Source organism: Microcaecilia unicolor, chromosome 4 (genome assembly GCF_901765095.1).
Source record: "Microcaecilia unicolor chromosome 4, aMicUni1.1, whole genome shotgun sequence".
Taxonomy (NCBI): Eukaryota; Metazoa; Chordata; class Amphibia; order Gymnophiona; family Siphonopidae; genus Microcaecilia; species Microcaecilia unicolor.
In genome coordinates, this window is record NC_044034.1 from 107942542 (window position 1) to 107963792 (window position 21251).

A 21251-nucleotide genomic window follows, 5' to 3' on the forward strand; every position below is an offset into this window, starting at 1 on the left:
ATATAAATATAAACACAAAGAAAATGAAGTCAGACAAAGAACATATGGACAATCTAGTTTGCCCACCCATACCATCTACTGTCCCTTAGAGATCCCTTACACTTGTCCCAATATTTCTTGAATTCAGATACAGTTTTCATCTCTACCACCTCCACTGAGAGGCTGCTCCATGTATTTACCACCCTTTCTGTGAAGAAATATTTTTTTAGGTTACTCTGGAATCTGTCCTCTTTCACTTTCATCCTATACCCCTACGCCCCAATCTAGAGCTTCCTTTCAATTGAAAGAGTTCACCTCCTTTCCATTTACACCATGGTGGTATTTAAATGTCTGTATAATGTTTCCCCTTTTATGCCTTTCTTCCATAATATACAAATTGATATATTTAATCTGTCACTATACAGTATATGATGAAGACCACTGACCATTTTAGTAGCTGTCCTTTGGCCCAAGTCTATTCTGTTTATATCTTTTGAAGTTAAAGTACTATAACTGTACATAGTACTCTAAGGTCTCACTATAGACTTATACAAAAGGTTCTATCACCACCTTTTTCTTGCTGGCCATTGTTCTTCCTATACGCCCAAGCATCCTTCCGGATTTTGCTGTTGCCTTTTCTACTTGTTTGCCCCCATAAGATCATCACTTATGATCACCCCCAAGTTCTTCTCTTTTGTGCACAGAAGTACATCACCCTTTAAACTGTACTGTTCCATCAGGTTTTTGTAGCCCAAATGCATGGCCTTGTATTTTTTTAGCATTAAATCTTAGGTGCAAAATTTTAAACCATTCTGCTGGAGCAGAATCGTAGCCTAGTGATTAGTGCAGTGGACTTTGATCCCCGGGAACTGAGATTAATTCCCACTGCAGCTCCTTGTGACTCTGTGCAAGTAACTTAACCCTCCATTACCCCTGGTACAAATAAGTGCTAATAAGATCAATCAGCATGGGAGATAATGAACCAAGTAGAAGGGGGGCACCATCCAAGGGCAACCTTAACAGACAGGAACAACAACTTATGAAAACCTATATAAGAGAAAGAAGTAAAAGATGAAAAAAAACTACAATGATTGCCTTAAAAAGAGTGATCAGACCCATCAGAAGGAGATAATGAAAGCAGAGGAAAATCGGAAATTATCTCGTTGGAACAACACTTAAGAAGAGAACTGAAGCAAATCAAGTAACCAATCAATTAGAATAAATTGGCCATCAAGAGCAAACAGTTCCTTGGGGTAGCTTACCACTAATGTGCCTAGAAATGTAAGTAGACCTAGCTTGAGCAACGAAGGATGTATATTGGTGGAGGAAAGAGGTATGTGTGTTTTGATGATGTGTTATGTTCAGTGTGTATGCTTTATTTTGCCTAGTATTTTTGAGATTATGTAGGTTCAATTTGTTATCAGTTTTAGATGCTAGGTAGAATAAAAATAAGTTAATATATCATGCTGTACATAGATCCTGAAACTATAATAGAAAACAGTAGATGAAAAATAGGAAAACCTGTCAAAATGGATTTCTACAGGTGTATATAGTTTATGACTTTCTCTTCAGGGTTCTATAATGTCAATGGGAAACTAATGCGTGTGTTGTTTCATGAACAGTAGCACAGGCACACTTTGTTCTATTCCTGCCATGTTCCTTGCTAGTACAAGTTTTACAACTAAAAATTACATTACTCTAATATATTCTTACATCAGATCATTTATCTTTCCTTCATCTGTTTGCCCAGATTAGTAATCAGATCACAATCTATAGTACTCTGATTGCCTCTATACCTCTGCCTTACATTATTGCATACAGATTTATGTAAACCATTTGTCTCATTTGTCTCATTATCTACTTCAAGGAACACAGAGATTGTGATGGTGGTGATACATTTGTCCCTATACTCTGTGTGTGTGTGTGTGTGTGTGTATATATATATATATATATATATATATATATATATATATATATATATATATATATATGTTATAATATAAATGTTATTATGTTAACCTTTGATATCTTCCCTTACAAAATTCTGTATCAAATGACACAGTCAAAAATCTAAGATATAGAGCTTATTTGAAAGTAAACCTCCACAGTTGCCAGTGTAATATATTGCCCTAGAGAATAAGACTGAATTGATTTCAAATGGTTTGGATTATAACTGCAGAAAGAGTTTGGATACAAATTGGCAAGTGACAAATTGTTAAATTACCCAGAAGCAAAGTACTGTAGGTATCCAGGCATTGAGAGCACGTGGTAACCATTACTAAGATATCACTCCTTTAATCTTGGTGGGTTCAAAATGTATGTCAGGATTTTGCTGACTGTTTCTCAGAAAATCAAGTCAGAAACATAGCCCTAGGGAAGGGAAATGCAAAAGGTACTGAGAGAAAAGCCACATTACTTAGGTTTCTCTTTCAGTGCATAGCAATTTGAAAGATGTTAGATTGGTTTGTATATGTAGGAGAAGCTGATTTTTCTTTCCAGAAAGTGTGGTAGCCGTGTTAGTCTACTCTTAAGGTTATCAATAGAAATCAAACAAAATAAAACATGGAAAAGAAAATAAGATGATACCTTTTTTATTGGACATAACTTAATACATTTCTTGATTAGCTTTCGAAGGTCGCCCTTCTTCCTCAGATCAGAAATAAGCAAATGTGCTAGCTGACAGTGTATATAAATGAAAACATTCAAGCATTACTATGACAGTCTGACAGGGTGGGAGAATGGGGGTGGGTAGGAGGTATGCATGGGGACATCAAAGCATATCATTGATATTCTAACAGGATGGGTGTGGATAGGTGAGGGGAGGGTGATCAACAGAGACATACAGCTTTATGGTTTATAATGGGCTAGGAACCCCAGATCCTTGTTAAGTCCTTTCTGTTGGGTGTTAAAATATTCAATCATTCTGACTTCAAAGGTCTTACGTTCTTGTATGGTTTTAAAGTTACCTTTCAGGATTCTCACTGTGAAGTCACTGGTACAGTGTCCTGGTCCTGTAAAATGTTGACCAACAGGCGTGGGAACCCTACTGGCACCAGTATTGTTCATGTGATGTCTATGTAAATTGAATCTTGTCTTAAGCATCTGGCCTGTTTCTCCAATATAGCATCATTCGTTACATTTTTTACACTGAATGATATATACTACATTAGAAAATGAGCAAGTGAAAGATCCCTTTATGTTGAATATCTTTCCTTTGTGGATGACTTTGGGGTCCTGTGAAATATTGTGGCATAGTTTGCAACTGGATAAATTACAGGGAACTGTGCCCTTTGAAAGCTAATCAAGAAATGTATTAAGTTATGTCCAATAACAAAGGTATCATCTTATTTTCTTTTCCATGTTTTATTTTGTTTGATTTCTATTGATAACCTTAAGAGTGGACTAACACGGCTACCACACTCCTCTACTTAAGTTGGAAGATACCACATACAGCCGCATGAAAAAGCAAATGAACAAACTTTTGGAAAAAGAAACAAAAGTGAACAGTCATCTTTACTTTCTGACAATCTGCAAGAAGAATGACATCATTCCCAAAAGACTGAGGATCAAAAATCCTTTGGCTACTACTTACAATTCTGACTATGCAGAGAAACTCTGCAAACACACTAGTCAGAAACTAAGAAATGAACTTATACATCAACTCTACAAGAAAAAAAAGAATAATACAAACCCAAAGGGATGTAATCATGAGGAACATGGAGGAATTACATCCACACCTTGTGAACCAACTTAAAGAGGACCTACATAACATCCAAGGAGAAAAACAATACATTGCTATCCGCAAAAAGGAAATAAAGCTATATTCTCTTCTTCAAAGAGAGAGAAACTGCTTATCCTTGAATAGCTACAGCTCTGCAGAACCAACATCCCCAGACACCTTGGAGACACTTGGATACACATCTGAGGCATGTGAAAATCAGAGCCCAAACAAACCAAGGAATACTGATCACACCTTTACAGATGCAAACCAAATGGGGATAATAAACCTCTCGAACCATCAATTATCACAGCATGAGGTCTCGGTGCTATCCAAAGGGCTCTCATTCTGCCCATCTAGGGAACTAGATGAAATCCAACTATACTCAGACCTAGAAGAATTATTTAGAAAAATGTGCCTTAAAACACATTTCTATAATAAAGGGACACCAAACAGACTGGAATACTGTCTTAAACAAAAGAACACTTATTTCACCCCACAGGAGGGACAAAACTACAAGCTGGATAATTACATAGAACGTTTCAGACATAGGGTGAAATCCCAACTTTCCAACAAACAAAAGAGAATCCTTTACAATCTTACCCCACCAGAAAGAGCAGCCATAAGAACCCTACAAACTAACGAACGCATTATCATCAAACCCGCAGACAAAGGAGGCGCAGTGATAATTATGGACATACAAAAATACATTGAAGAGGGGCACAGACAGCTCTCAGACAATAAATACTACAGGAAACTAACTGAGGACCCCACACAGGATTACACAAAACAGCTGAAAGACCTTATCAAAACATTTCCTACACAAGTGCAACCTCGCCTGAAGAAACTCATACCAAACCAGCCTGCTGTGGGCACATTCTACATGCTACCCAAGATCCACAAACCGGGAAACCCTGGCAGACCAATCATACCAGGTATTGGCACACTCACGGAAGAAATATCTGGATTCATAGAGGGAATTCTGAAACCTCTCGTACACAAAACTAACAGCTTCATACAAGACACCACAGACTTTCTGAATAAATTGAAAAATATCAAGCAACGACCACCTAATACCCTTCTGGTCACGATGGATGTAGAATCACTATACAGCAACATTCCACATGCGGATGGCATAGCTGCATGTGGAAGACTCCTAAAAAAAATCCACACTAGACCATCAATACTCACCAGAAACTATTACAAAATTAATCAAATTCATTTTAACTCACAACTACTTCCGCTTTAACAATGATATCTATCTGCAAATAATGGGCAGTGCGATGGGCACCAGGACAGCATCCCAATATGCCAATCTTTTTATGGCTGAGCTGGAAGAGACATTTCTGAATACACACCAGACCAAACCTCTAAAATACTACCGGTACATCAATGGTCACCCTCCCCTCACCTATCCACACCCATCCTGTTAGAATATCAATGATATGCTTTGATGTCCCCATGCATACCTCCTACCCACCCCCACCCTCCCACCCTGTCAGACTGTCATAGTAATGCTTGAATGTTTTCACTTATATACACTGTCAGCTAGCACATTTGCTTATTTCTGATCTGAGGAAGAAGGGCAACCTTCAAAAGCTAATCAAGAAATGTATTAAGTTATGTCCAATAAAAAAGGTATCATCTTATTTTCTTTTCCATGTTTTATTTTGTTTGATTTCTATTGATAATCTTTCCAGAAATAAACTGTAGAACTATGGGGTTCTATAGACTTAAAGGCATTTCAATTCAATTCCGCCTTTTCCCCCCTCTCTTTTCCTTCTTCTCCCCTTCCCCCCTCGCCTCTACTCCCTTCTCTTACCACTTTCTTTAGTTTTATATTATGACATATGTATTATTCTAGATGACTTGATCCCTCCAGACAAGGCTTCCAACATCCCAGTGACAACCCAACCCATATAGTCAAGATTCCTGCCACCCCAGTTTCAACCTGGCTCCACCCACTGGGTTAGAAGCCTGCTCCAATATAGACATTCTGACCACTGTGCCCTACCCTTCCCATCAATCTCCCCCCAGACCTATCTGGGGTCTGCATAGTCCTCCAATGACTAGTGGTCCTCCATTGATAACCAGGTCAACACCTCCTCCAAAATGGTACCTGCCTCCCTTAACAGTAGTCTCATGACACTACTGCAACTGAGTGGATGTGCCTAGAGAACTCCCAGTTCCCACTTGGATGTTTTCATTTAGCTTCTCTGCCTTTCTGGTGGAATTATAGGTGAAAATTATGTCTAGCTGTTTTGTTTTTGTTTTTTTTTTCTCCACAAATAGATTTGTGTGATATAAATTCTGGAAACACCCTTTTTTTGTATGAAAAGATTATCTAGTATATTATTTCTACCCAAACATTATTAGAGATGATTCTGTCACAGGAATCCACTGAATATAGATAGCCTGTCCTTTACCATGAATGTGATTTTCCTAAAGGACTGAGAAATCGATGTATAACTGGTTTAGAAAGCAAGAAGTGAAATAATTGATCATCTGGTAGCACAGGCAGAAAACTAAAACATCAAATTAAAGCTGAATTTTAAAAAAGAGAATAAGTGAAGGTCATTAGAAGAATCACACAGCTTCCCTTGAATATTGTGTTTTCATGCAAGAAAAAGGTAAAATATTAGTGTAACTGGCTTTACTCTGCTGCTTTTTCCCTGCACGGCATTCACCCCTGACATCTACAAAAAAAAATCCTATAGCTGGACTTTTCTTTTTCTGTGCTCAGCTGGTTCTTTTGAGCTGGACAAGAGACTTCCCAGTTACAAAAGAGTTTATTATTTCCTATCTGAAAATGAACAAGTAAAGAAACTAAAAACCCCTGTGCTAGTTTAATCAACTCTTTCCCCACTCAGCAGTATATGAAAAGCATACAAGAAAGATGGAGAGGTTTAGGAACCAACATAAATGTTGGAATTAGGGACTATAGTATAATGTTCAGTTTTAAGGAAACTGTTTAAATGATAAGCAGCTATGGATTTTGTCTGTTAATTCAGCAGGAGTTGAGAAATTGTCCCTTTAAACACATCTAATTTAAACAGTTTCCATGATTTTATTTTATTTTTAGATTAATTATAGATTAATTTTCTATTTTTCTATTAATCAACTCATATAAATATTAACTCCTCTGCTGTCATAGGCACATTTCAGAAGAAATGTGATAGCTCCTGTTGTCAAGGCTATATTAAGAACATAAGTGTTGCCATTCTGGGACAGACCGAAGATCCATCAAGCCCAGTATCCTGTTTCATCAGTGGCAAATCCAGGTTAGAAGTACCTGGCAAGATCCCAAAACAGTACAATACATTTTATGCTGCTTATCCTAGAAATAAGCAGTGGATTTTCCACAAATCCATTTTAATAATGAGGTATGAACATTTTTTAAGGAAGCTATCCAAACCTTTTTTAAACCCACTAAGCTAACTGCTTTTACCACATTCTCTGGCAATGAATTCCAGAGTTTAATTACACATTGAGTGAAGTAATATTTTCTCTAATTTGTTTGCAATGCACTACTTTGTACTTCATTGCGTACCCCTAGTCCTAGTGTTATTGGACAGAGAAAACAAGCAATTTACATCTACCCGTTCCACTCCATTCATTATTTTATAGACCTCTATCATATCTCCACTCAGCTGTCTTTTGTCCAAGATGAAGAGCCCTAGCCACTTTAGGCTTTCCTCAAAGGGAAATCATCCCATCCCCTTTATCATTTTCTTCACCCTTCTCTGTACCTTTTCTAATTCCACTGTATCTTTTTTGAGATGTGGTGACCAGAATTGTACACAGTATTTGAGGTGCGGTCGCATCATGGAGCAATACAAAAGCATTATAGCATCCTAATTTTTGTTTTCCATTCCTTTCCTAATACCTAACATTCTATTTGCTTTCTTAGCCGCCATCGCACACTGAGCAGAGGGTTTCAACGTATCATCAACGATGACACCTAGATCCCTTTCCTGGTCAGTCACTCCTGATGTGGAACCTTTCATCACGTAACTATAGTTCTGATTCTTCTTTCCCACATGCATCACTTTGCACTTGTTCACATTAAATGTCATCTGCCATTTGGATGCCCAGTCTCTCAGTCTCATAAGGTCCTATTGTAATTTTTCACAGTCCTCTTGAAAATTAACAACTTTGAATAACTTTGTGTCATCAGCAAATTTTATTACCTCACTAGCTACTTTCTATCACAAAATGCCTAGCTAATCACCTGGGGTTACCTTGTGGCTACTTAGAGGGTCTATCCCAAGCACACAAACCACCAGGATTCTTTATCAGTCCAGACAGCAGAGTCAACAAACTAAACAGGTTTATTGTCACAACTTGAACAGCGAACATAACAATAACAGGTAACTGAAATATGGATCAATTATATCTATCTAAACATTTGTTTGCTTTCTAAAATGTTCCTGGGGAGATCAAGAAATATGCTGCTCATAGATTATCAAATATAACTGATCAGAACTCAGCAAATAAATCTATTTCTCTCCTCTCCCTGGCTAAGAATGGGGCAAAAGCCAGTACATTCCAAATGAAATTGAGCTCCTTGGCCAATCAGAGCCTAGAACAACAAGTCAAAAAAAAACTGGCCACATCACAGCAGGTCTTTTCTTTGTAACAGCTTTATGCATAAACATGCACCACCTGCTGGCCAAACTAGAGAAGTACACTTCAAAAATTAATTAAGGTAGTTTTACAGGCTTAACTGCCCCCCCCCCCCCCACACACACTGTTCTGTCACACTCTCATCTCTAGATCATTTATAAATATGTTAAAAAGCAGCAGTCCCAGCACAGACCCCTGGAGAACCCCACTATCTTTCTTCCATTGAGAATACTGATAATTTATCCTTACTCTCTGTTTTCTATTTTTTGACCAGTTTTTAATCCACAATAGAACACTACCTCTTATCCCATTACTCTCCAACTTCCTCTGGAGTCTTTCATGAAGTACTTTGTCAAATGCCTTTTGAAAATCCAGATACACAATATCAACTGATTCACCTTTATCCACGTTTGTTCACCCCTTCAAAGAAGTGTAGTAGATTGGTGAGGCAAGGTTTCCCTTTACTAAATCCATGTTGTCTTTGTCTCATTAATCCATGCTTTTGAATATGCTCTGATCTTGCCTGGCACCAACGTCAGGCTCACCATTCTATAATTTCCTGGATCACCTCTGGAATCTTTTTTAAAAATTGGCGTTGCATTGGCCACCATCCAATCTTCCGGGGCCATGCTTGATTTCAAAGATAACATGCAAATTACTAATAGTTCTGCAATTTCATTTTTCAATTCTATCAGTATTCTGGGATGAATACCATCTGGTCCAGGCGATTTGCTACTCTAAACTTGTCAAATTACCATTACATCTTCCAGGTATATAGAGATTCGACTCAATTTTTCTGACTTGTCAGCTTTGAATACCATTTCTTGCACCGGTATCTCTCCCAAATCGTCCTTGGTGAAGACCGAATCGAAGAATTCATTTAATATCTCCACTATGGCTTTGTCTTCCATAGTAACATAATAGATGACGGCAGAGAAAGACCTGTACAGTCCATCCAGTTTGCCCAAAAAGATAAACTCATATGTGCTACTTTGTGTATACCTGACTTTGATTTGTATCTGCCATTTTCAGGGCACAGACCGTAGAAGTCTGCCCAGCACTAGACCTACCTCCCCCCACTGGCTCTGCTGGTCCAACTAATTCTTTTGCCGGCTTCTTGCAATATTTTTTTCAAAGTCCCTCTTTTCCTTTCTTATCAGCACTTTGCATTTGACTTGAAATTCCTTATGCTGTTTTTTATTATTTTCAGTTGGATCCTTCTTCCATTTTCTGAAGGATTTTATTTGAATTCTAATAGCTTCCTTCACCTCACTTTTTAACCATGCTGACTGTCGCTTGACCTTACTTCCTTCCTCCTTTTTAATACATGGAATATAACTGGCCTGGGCTTTCAGGATGGTACTTTTGACAGCATTCATGTCTGATGTAAATTTTTGACCTCCACAGCTGCTCCTCTAAGATTTTGTCACCGTTCTTCTCATTTTATCATAGTCTCCTTTTTGAAAATTAAATGCTAATGCATTGGATTTCCTGTGTGTACTTACTTTAGAGCTGATATTAAATCTGATCATATTATTATCAAGCAGCTCCAGCACCATTACCTCCTGTATCAGATCATGGTTCCACTAAGGACTAGGTCTAAAATTTATTCATCCTCTTATTAGCTCCTGTACCAGCTGCTCCATAAAGAAGTCCTTGATTTAGTCAAGGAAATTTGTGATATTGATGTCTCTGTCTGTCTGGTCTGTCTATCCATACACATCAGACAATATCAACATATATGTCCATGTATCTTTACTGAAGTGGGTATACATGCGCCACAAGGAGAATCTTGGACCTGTGTGGCAGTGCAGGAAAGTCAGGTTTGAAGACAAAGACCTATACAGTGATGCAGAAAAGGATTGGCTGCTTGCAGGGTCCCCAACAACCATTGTCAGAAAACAAAACATGCAATGGCATGGAAAAAGCAAGGTTATCAGCAGAGTTCCACAATCTTTACTGACAGAAGGCAAAAACACATAGAATGACAGAGAAGGGAAAGAGGGGTAGGGGAGTGAATAAAAAGGGAAAAGGGTGATAAAGGGGAGGGAAGTAAAGTGGAAGCAAGAATGTATGGCAGATGTGCCTCCCCATACAGGCACACAGATGCCTCTCCCTATAGATAAACTCCATACCTCTTCCCTTCCCATAGAAGTACCATTTCCAAACAGACACATGTACACATGTACTCCCACATAAAAACATAAACAATCTCAGACACACTGAGACTTAAGTCACACATCCCAGAAATAAACAAATACTTATTATATACCCAGGGCTGGCCCTTCCACTAGATAGACTAAGTTTCCACATAGATCAACAGCATTTAGAGGGTGACAATGTGGCAGTAGAGCATCATCTTATCTCCCCTTCCTTAGGTCTGGTCTTGTGTCCCAGCATGCTCCCCCTGCTGCTGCTGTGGCTCACACCATTGAACCTCTTCCTGGGTCTAGGCCTCTTCAAAGGTACTCAATGCTAGCATAGACCCTTGCAGTAGAGCTCCGTGCTCAAGTGCTGCTGCCTTCTACCTTCCTCCCAATAGGAAGTCCTTCAACAGGAGAAGGACAAGAAGTGTCAGCACATATACGTCTCACAACCACACACACATATACTCATATACCCTACCCTACCCAGAAATATACTGCCTTCTTCCTAAGTTATGTTCAATAGTATATCTCCACATTGAACCTACCCAAGTCTGATAAATTAGGAAGGGAAAATGCACCATTGTATCACACTGTAAATGTACTTTGCAACTTGTTTATGTATTTAGATTCATATCTTAACATCCTTTGCTCTTTCTCTGCCAGGGTATTCAAATATGCTTTTAAATGGACAGCCTTGATGTAAAACAACAAATCTCTTTCTCTTGAGCTATTTTATGCTAGTGAGGGACTGCAAATAAATTGCATATGTTATTTAGACTTTGGCAATCCTCCACTTTTTTTTTTTTACCAAAGTCAATTCAGCTCTTCAGTGGGTTGATCCTTTGGTGACACATCTAGGAGAATATGCAAAAACTAACCTATAGAATCAATCCACCTGTTATAATTCATGTCATGTTTGGAAGTGGGTTTTTTTGGAACTAAACCCAGCAACCAAATGATATTAGTATATCATGCAAATGCTTTTACTAACTGGATGTTTGAAAGGGAAATGTTTTTTTTTTCTCAAATGTTTTTTTTCTCTCAATAGTTTTTCTCAATATAGTTCAAAGTTACACTGTACTGCCTTATAGATATTTCCTGTAGCTTGTGAAAAGACTACATGTACCTTAAAAGCCTTCTACATAAAGACCTTTTATTCTCTAATACCTAACTATCAGAAAATCATTATTTGTACCTGTTCAGCGGATAGAGTGCCTGGCTAGTATCCAGGAGGTTTAAGTTCACTTTCTAGCTAAAAGTCATTATTCTTCTTGTAAAGCATGTAGGGTTCAATACAGAGCTGGAGCCTGGTATTATTTCCAAGAAAGAATATATCACATCATTCAACTGTAACGGCAGGTTAGCATCATTAAAGAGTGGACAGGGAAGGGAAGGAGGGTGATAGCACAAGGGAAGTGCCACACTGAGACCCACCATTCAGTTAATTAGCTCACTTCTTGGAGCTACAGCTAAAGAAATGTATCTCTTTTCAAACAGAAGTATCTGAAGATCTTTTATTCTGAGTGAAGAAAAATCCATTAATGAATTTAAGAATTGATTTTTAAGAAGTAAAAGAACACCTGCAGAAAAGCTTTTCTTTTTTTCTTTTTCTTGTATTATGAAGCTATGCAAACTATTATGACTCAGGGTTAGAATAGGCAGGAAGGGGCGTATAAATTGCCATATCCAGCATCTGTTTGTGAAACTTATTAATAGTGAATGTACTGTATATTTTCCTTTTTAATATACCATTTTATCTTAGTTTTCCATGTGTCAAGAGTAATACTTCACTATTTAGATAAAATAGTTAATCTGTTTCTATACCTGGCCCATAGATACCAGCTCTGTGGGTGCTTGAGGATCCGAGTATTGTTTCATGCATCAGGGATTTCACAGTGGCTCTCCTTCATGTTTCTGCAAATCAGTATTAAAAAAATTAACAGAAAATAGCTAAACGCTCCAATAGTAAACAAAAGCTCAAGACAATCTCAAACTTACTTAAGAACACCTTACATGCTTCAGTCATTATGGGGTCCTTTTACAGAGCAGTGGTAAAAAATGGCCTGCAGTAGTGTTGGCGCGTGGGATTTCCCCACACCGTGGCTGTAAAAAGACTTTTTTTCAATTGGTGTCCTTAATGGCCATGAGCTAATTTCACAAGTAGCGTGTGGCCATTACTGTCTGAGTCCTTACCAGTACCTATTTACTTGGTGGTGAGAGCTCACATGCTAATCCAGTGGTAATGGAGCAGTTTGTGGTGACAGCCGTGTACTGTCCAATTACCACTGGACATGCCTACTCCCCATCCCCCATGCTAGAAAATAATTTTTATTTTCTAGTCTGGGAAATGGTGTAGGTAAAATCTGAAATACTGCAGAGCTCCTGGGTGTGCCTGTTGGCAGTGCTGTTTTGCCACGCTTTAGCCCTACCACCTTTTACTAAAGGGGCAGCTATGAGTGCTTCAAAATGGTGCCGTGACATTTTTATATTAAACCTCCAATCACAGTTATGTTTCTTGTTCCTGATTGGAAGAAACAGGGATCACTCAAAAGAAATAAAACCAATCAATGGCTACATTCAAACCATGAGGTTGTACCTTATGGACAGTATACATCCAATATTGTTCCCTGTGCTGGAGTCATTTCTTTCTGTCTCCTCCTCATAAATTCAATGGGATGTAATCCAATGCAAAACATTCAAATCTGCAAAAACATGATTAAACTTTTTGCAATGTACTAAAGTTAGGGCTTCTCTCTTCGCCCACTGGATGGTACTTCATTTTTTCATCCTAATTTTCAATTTTCTGGAGGTCTGTCCTTCATATATTTTGTTACAAGGACATAAAATACAGTATACAACAAAATCAGTATCATAGTTTGTCTGCTATCACAGAAAATATCGTTTATAGTCATAGACATTAATGAAAAATTATATTGACAATATATTTTGGCAAGTCTGGCAATTATTGCAATTTAAATGATCTGGCACTTGCCTTTGAATGCTATGGTCATTGTCTACCAGTGCTAATGGACTTTGTTGTTCTTTCAGATTTCTCCCACAGAGAAATGCAATGTGTAGATGTTTACTTGAAAAAAACAGGAGTCACTGACAACAAGGTCCAATGTTTGCTTAATGTTCTCTTAGCTCCCTTCCCATACTGTAACACCTGAAATAATGGAATCATCATTTGAGGTAGTAGTCATTGTATCCATACAAAGATAATTCCTGTCATTATACAAAGCCTGCTTATAGGCTTGTTTAATTATTTGGGAGGGGGGATACCTTCTCTCAATTAATCTCTGAGCTATTTTAAACTCCTCTCATGTGGAGCAAATTCTTTTTGTCATGAAAGACAGTAAAAGTGCAATTCTATAACATGGCACCTACACTTAAGTTCTGCTTATGTATATCTAGGTGCTAAAATTGCTGTTTATGCAAGTAAGTTCACTAGTTGTTTTATGTCAGACCTACGTGTTATAGTGAGTAAGTTTAAAGTGGGCGCACACATGGACAGAGCACAGGCAGGCTATGGGCATATAGCCAACTTATATGTGCAATGCATAGACTACTATAAATAACTCGGTTTGCATGGTGCTCTTAAGTATGCCCATTTACACCTGCCATGGTCGCACCTAAATGTAAGTTTATGCTATTATTCTATAACGGCACCTTGGTGCACTTAGAGGGGTATAATCGAACGCGAACGCCCATCTCCATGGGTGCCTATCTCCGAGGACGGATACGTGAAGGGGCGGGACAGACCGTATTTTTGAAAAAGATGGGTGTCGATCTTTTGTTTTTCGATAATACGGTTGGTGCTGGGCAAATGCATCGGATTTGGGCGGATTTGAGCTGGGAGGTATTGGTTTTCAGCGATAATGGAAACCGAAGGCGCCCAGCTCAAAAACGAACAACTCCAAGGCATTTGGTCGTGGGAGGGGCCAGGATTCGTAGTGCACTGGTCCCCCTCACATGCCAGGACACCAACTGGGCACCCTAGGGGTACTTGTAAAAAGTTTAAAAAAATTAAAATACCTCCCAAGTCCATAGCTCCCTTACCTTGGGTGCTGAGCCCCACAAATCCCCCCTCCACAACTCTATACCATTACCATAGCACTTATGGCTGAAGGGGGGCACCTCAATGTGGGTACAGTGGGTTTTGGGGGCGGTTTGGAGGACTCCCATTTACCAGCACAAGTGTAACAGGTAGGGGGGATGGACCTGGGTCCGCCTGCCTGAAGTCCACTGCACCCAGTAACAACTGCTCCAGGGACCTGCATACTGCTGTGATGGAGCTGGGTATGACATTTGAGGCTGGCATATAGGCTGGCAAAAAAAAGTTTTAAAGTTCTTTTTGTTTTAGTGGGAGGGGGTTAGTGACCACTGGGGGAGTCAGGGGAGGTCAGCCCCCATGCCCTCTGGTGGTCATCTGGGCAGTTGGGGCACTTTTGGGGGACTTGTTCATGAAACAAAATGGTAACAAAACTGGCCCAAATTCTCACTTCTGCCTCCCTTCTTTTTTCCATTATCAGCCGAGCGCGCCCATCTCTCCTCGGCCGATAAACACGCCCCAGTCCCACCTCCAACACGCCTCCGTCACGCCCCCGTCAACTTTATTCGTTCCCGCGACAGACTGCAGTTGGAGGCGCCCAAAATCGGCTTTCGATTATACAGATTTGGGCGCCCATGGGAGAAAGGCGCCCATCTCCCGATTTGGGTTGAAATATGGACGTCTTTCTGTTTCGAAAATAAGCTGGATAGGTTGCTATAGAATTAGCACTCAGTGTGCATCACTGGTGCTGCAACTAACGGGGGATACCAAGTTTTAGAATTGCCCCTACTTGTGTTTTTGCCTTTTAAAATGACATTGTTGCAGGCAGTAGCAGTTTGCAGTTGTGGAGAGTAAAGGAACATGCTCCTGCAGTGAAGGAGCAGGCTAGTGAGGCAGGTTTTCAGCAACCTTAAGCCAGCCTTGCACATGCTGTTGGACTGCAGGAGAGAGCAGGAAGAAACACTTGTATTGCATCTGCTACTACTCTCTCCTCCTTCTACTGCCTATTGGCTGTTTGAGGACTGTCTGTCCAATGGGCTGCAGGGGGAGAAGAGACCAGTAGTAGTTTAGCAGGACAGGATTCCTGCCTTTTATGTCATAGAGAGGGGAAGAGTTGCTGATAGAGGCACTGTTACAGGGAACGAGGATTACAGAAGGTCAGGGAAGGGCTGAAAGAGGAGCAGACTAATGGAGAGAATGCTAGAGGGATTGAAAGAGGTGCTGACAGAAGAGTTTGAAGGGGGGCTAAGAGAGAGGGAAGGCAAAGTGTAAAACGTAGTGCAGTCTAGAAGATATAATATTGCTGGGAGGACATGGGAAAAAAATGAAAGAAGAAATTCTGGCTGGGAAAGGGAACTGAATCAAATATGTTGGAGAGAGGGGATAATAGCAAACTATGCTTTAGGGAGGGGTAAAGGTGCTATGAGAAGGATAATAAAACTGACAGAAGACAGAAAGTGACACACACTTGGAATAAGGTAGAGTAACTGAGAGAGGCAGTCCTGATAAGTGGGTGAGGGGTTAGGCAAAGAGTTGAAAGAGGTGATATGGACTGGGAGAGATGCTATGTAAGTCAGAGGTAGCTGATAGTAGAAAGCTGATAGTAGAAAGGAACGCATCACGTTCAAACTTTGCACCTTAGTCCACAAAATCATCCATGATAACGTCCCAGCCTACATGTCAGACCTGATAGAACTACCACCCAGGAATGCAAAAAGATCCTCTCACACATTCCTTAATCTTCATCCTCCCAAGTGCAAGGGTCTGAAATACAAATCAATGCATGCATCTACCAATTCCTATACGAGCATGCAGCTCTGGAACGCGCTGCCACGTAACCTGAAAACTGTCTATGAATTGATCAATTTCCGCAAACTATTGAAAACCTATCTCTTCGACAAGATATATCACAAAGATCAACATGTGTAACTGTATAATCTAACATGTGTAACTGTATAATCTTTAAAACTTCCAGACTGTCTTATAATGTCTTATAATGTTTTTCTGCTTTAATACCTTCATGTATTGCACCACCAGGTAACACAAAACCCTCGGGCACCTTTTCGAGGCTTGGTCATGAAAAAAAAATGGACCAAGTAAAGTCGGCCAAATGCTCGTCAGGGATGCCCTTCTTTTTTCCATTATCGGCCAAGGATGCCCATCTCTTAATCACGCCCCAGTCCCGCCTTCGGTACGGTGCTGACACCCCCCCCCCCGTGAACTTTGGTCGTCCCTGCGATGGAAAGCAGTTGAGGATGCCCAAAATCGGCTTTCGATTATGCCGATTTGGGCAACCCTGAGAGAAGGACGCCCATCTCCCGATTTGTGTCGGAAGATGGGCTCCCTTCTCTTTCTAAAATTCCCGTGAAAGTGTGTTATTTTTCCTTCCCAGGCGCAATGGTCCACTAACACAAAACTGGGTGCTCCTAGGGACCATCTTAAATTAGACTGGAGATACAATAAGTGGTGTGGGGACAACCTCCCCCAGAAAAGACCCCCACCCTCCCAAATAGATTTCTGGGCCCCTAAAATAGCAACCCACCCACTGAAGAGACACCATCACTCCCCAAGACCCAGCCATGCTTTCAAAACAGCCCCTGAAACCTATCAGTCCTATCCTTGGAGTATAGCAAGGAGAGGGTACAGAAGCTATCTACACACTCTCTCTTTCCTCCTAGACTGTCAGGTCCAAGGAGACACCATTCAATTCCTAGAGGTAGTCTTTCATTAAGATATTTTTTTTATGTCTAGCTTAATATATGTAAATACAGCTACACCTTTCTACTTATCCACTGAAGTTCTAATTTTAACTTCTCCTTTATTGCCTTATATTTTTCAAGTCAGCTTGTGAAATTGTTTGTGATGATCAGGTTGTATAATGTAACCATGCTGAGTTCTGTCTCATGTCATCCTTAGGGATTCCCATGCTTCAGAAACCAGAATGCAAAAATTATTCAAGTACAGTACCAGTGGCGTAGCCAGAAGTCAATTTTTGGGTGGGCCAACAGGTTGGATGGGTGGGCACTAGACAGTGGTGTGCTGGTAAATGTTTAACAACAGGCTCTCTCCCCGGTCCACCTCTGCGCCCCCCCCCCCCCCCCCGTCCACCTGTGCACCTCCCCTCAAAATTGCAGAGCTGGCTATAGCCGGGGAGAGAGCCTGGGGGGTGGGGGAGGCAATGCATTACTCTCTCCAGGAAAAAAAACATTAAATGATCCCAGGTTCCAATCTAATTCATGTTTAATGTGGGATAAAATGCCATAAATAAGTAAATAAATATAAACTTGTAATGTTGAGCACCTGATTCTCAAAGTGGACATGTTCCAATCATTATAATGAAAATAAAATGATTTTTTTTTTCTACCTTTGCTGTGTGGTGACTTTGTTTTTCTGATCATACTGGCCCAGTATCTGATTCTGCTGCTATCTGTCCTCTTTACTCCATTTCCAGGGCTTCCTTTCCATTTATTTCTTTACTTTCCGCCTTTCTTCTTCATTTCTTGCTCTGGGTCCTCCGTAGACTTGACTGTCCAGTGGATCCAGCTTCTGCCTATTTTCTTCATCCATGTACAATTTTCTCCTCTCTTCCTTTTCCCTCATCTCATCTCCTTCCTCACTCTTCCCTCCCCTCCATCCATGTCCAGCATTTCTTCTTTCTCCCTTCCCTCTCCTCCATCCATATCCAGCAGCCTCCTCTCTCCTGCCCTCCCCTCCATCCACCCATGTCCAGCAACCTTCCTCTCTCCTCTTCCCTCCCCTCCATCCACCCATGTCCAGCAACTCTCCTCTCCCCTCCATCCATCCATACCCAGCAATTCTCTTCTCTGCCATGCCCCTATTCATCCCCAGCAATTATGTTCTTGCCTCTGTCCCCTCCATCCATCCATTCCCAGCAATTCTCCTCTCTCCCCTGCCCCCCACCTCCATCCATCCATCCATCCCCAGAAATTCTCCTCTCTCCCCTAACCCCCACCTCCATCCATCTATCCCCAGCAATTCTCCTCTCTCCCCTGCCCCCCACCTCATCCATCCATCCATCCCCAGAAATTCTCCTCTCTCCCCTGCCCCCACCTCCATCCATCCATCCATCCATCCATCCCCAGCAATTCTCCTCTCTCCCCTGCCCCCACCTCCATCCATCCCCAGCAATTCTCCTTTCTCCCCTGCCCCCCACCTCCATCCATCCATCCCCAGCAATTCTCCTCTCTCCCCTGCCCCCCACCAACATCCATCCATCCATCATCCCCAGCAATTCTCCTCTCTCCCCTGACCCCACCTCCATCCATCCATTCATCCCCAGAAATTCTCCTCTCTCCCTTGCCCCCCATCTCCATCCATTCATCCATCCATCCATCCATCCATCCATCATCCCCAGCAATTCTCCTCTCTCCCCTGCCCCCCACCTCCATCCATCCATCCCGTGACTCTCCTCTCTCCCCTCCCCTCTCACTCACATCCATGTGTCCAGCGATTCTCCTTCACCCCCATGCATCCTTCCATCCCATTCCACCTGCCCGCCCTCTCTCTGACGGCAGAGCTTCCCAGACACTGCCTACCGCCGCCACAATCTACCTCCTCCCTCTGTCTCACTCTCAACAGCAGCGGTAGTGATTCAAACACGCTACCTCCTGCTTCTAACCCGGAAGTGTCTCCTCTGCAGGTTAGAAGCAGGAGGCAGCGTGTTTGAATCGCGATGCTACCGCTGCTGTTGAGAGTGAGACAGAGGGAGGAGGTAGATCGTGGCGGCGGTAGGCAGCATCCGGGAAGTGCTGCCGTCAGAGAGAAGGAGGCAGATGCAGGATCAGCGCTGCCTGCTCCCTCCGCTCCGCTGCTGGGTGGGCCTGAACCCAAACTGGGTGGGCCTAGGCCCATCCAGGCCCACCCGTGGCTACGCCCCTGTACAGTACATGAAAGAGGAAGACTAGAATTTGAATTTAAAGATACAGATTATCTTAGCGTCTGCTTTCTTGGAGTACTACTGAGTCAATAGAGTGAAAAACTAAGAAAAATAATGTGGGAGCATGCTGCTGTGTTACTAGAAATATTGGAACGATTTGATAAAAATGTTTGCTAAAAACCTCAGATAGCCATTCTGTACCACTTACAATCTTGGCACACTGGAATCATTTATAACAATGACACCACATGGCATGCAGAAATGCCTCATGTACTTGGGGAATTCTTGCACTGTGCAGCCAATTGTGATCATGGGTCAGAGCAACATTGGGGAGAGACAGACAGGGGAGAATCTCAGAATTGAGAGTGGAGGACACTCCATGGCTGGGTCTCCAGAAGAAGCCGTCACGAAATGGGGTCCCGTCGGGACCTCAGCCCAATGGATGATTTGATGAAACAGCAAGACAATTAGTTGTGCACCTCAAAATAAGTTAAGTGCTTTTTCTTTGATTGTTTGTTGGATGTCGTTTGGGAGAATAAAGTTGAAATGTGTTTTTGATCCACTAAACATTGAATTATTTTGGGAGGTTTTTCTGACCCATGATTATTGATGGACCGACCAAATTTATGAACAGCTGCAGTATTAAGACAGTACAAATTGTGGACTTTGGTCGTTATGATGTCTTTTCCTCCCTGTTATATATATATATATATATATATATATATATATATATATATATACCATTATTTATTTCTGTGTAGCTAGATCTGATGCTGCCAGATCCAGCATGCACCATGCCTTTCCTAGCATGTAGTAGTACCCTATTTTATAAAATACACATATGTGTGTATATGCAAAATTTGTATATATATATATATATATATATATATATATATATATATATATATATATATAAGTTTTTTTAAGTAAGAAATAATGGTATACTTTTTTCTGTGTATAAGAATAAAGCCCCAGAATCAGCTGGAGCAGAATAACATGGGCATAAGTGTCTCTAGCTTCCTCCTTTCAGTGTGATGTGGTGGGAAAAGTGGCATAAGGAAGGGAGGCAGTGATTGGTTGGGGGTTAAAGCCAATGGTAGGAAAGAAAGTTTTGGTGGCATTATTTCAGATTTGTATGATGGTGGGGTGGCAGGTTTTTGTTCTGTCTCCTGAGGAAAAAAAGTCTCTGTGGTGGAAGTCTTAAATTAAATCTGAAGATTAATTTTATCAGTGAATTATGCAGTGGTGTTTTTTTTTTGTACCTTCTGGTAGTAGAGCAGAGTTCTGTTGCTTTGCAACAGAAATAAAGCGCAGCTGTAAGGTCGCTTTTAGTATGACAGTGGTTTCTTTTAGCATTGGGTGTTAAGACAGCTAGAAAAGCTTTTTACCCCCCCCCCCCCCACACACTATTTTATGTGGTAAAGAGGAAGTTGACTGTCAATTATGTACAGTGGCGTTCCTAGGGGGGGGTGCGGTCCGCCCCAGGTGCACGCCGCTGGGGGGGTGCCGCGCACGCCTGTCCTTCCTTCGATCTATGCTCCCTCTGCCCCGGAACAGGTTACTTTTTCGATAGTACAGTCGGAGATGCCACTTTACGGGGCCGTCCCCGGATTTGGCCGCCCTTAGAGATGGCCGGCCCCATTCAATTATGGCCCTCTATGTCAATCTATAACTAGTTATTGGCATTTAATATTTATGCTTCACTTGTGGGTGAAGCTAAGCCTGAATTATACCCTTGTTTCTTTGTTTCTTTTTTTTTTTTTTTTTAGGTATTCAGATATGATTTTGTGGGCCTACAGAACATATGGTGGTTGATCATGGTTAAATTATGTC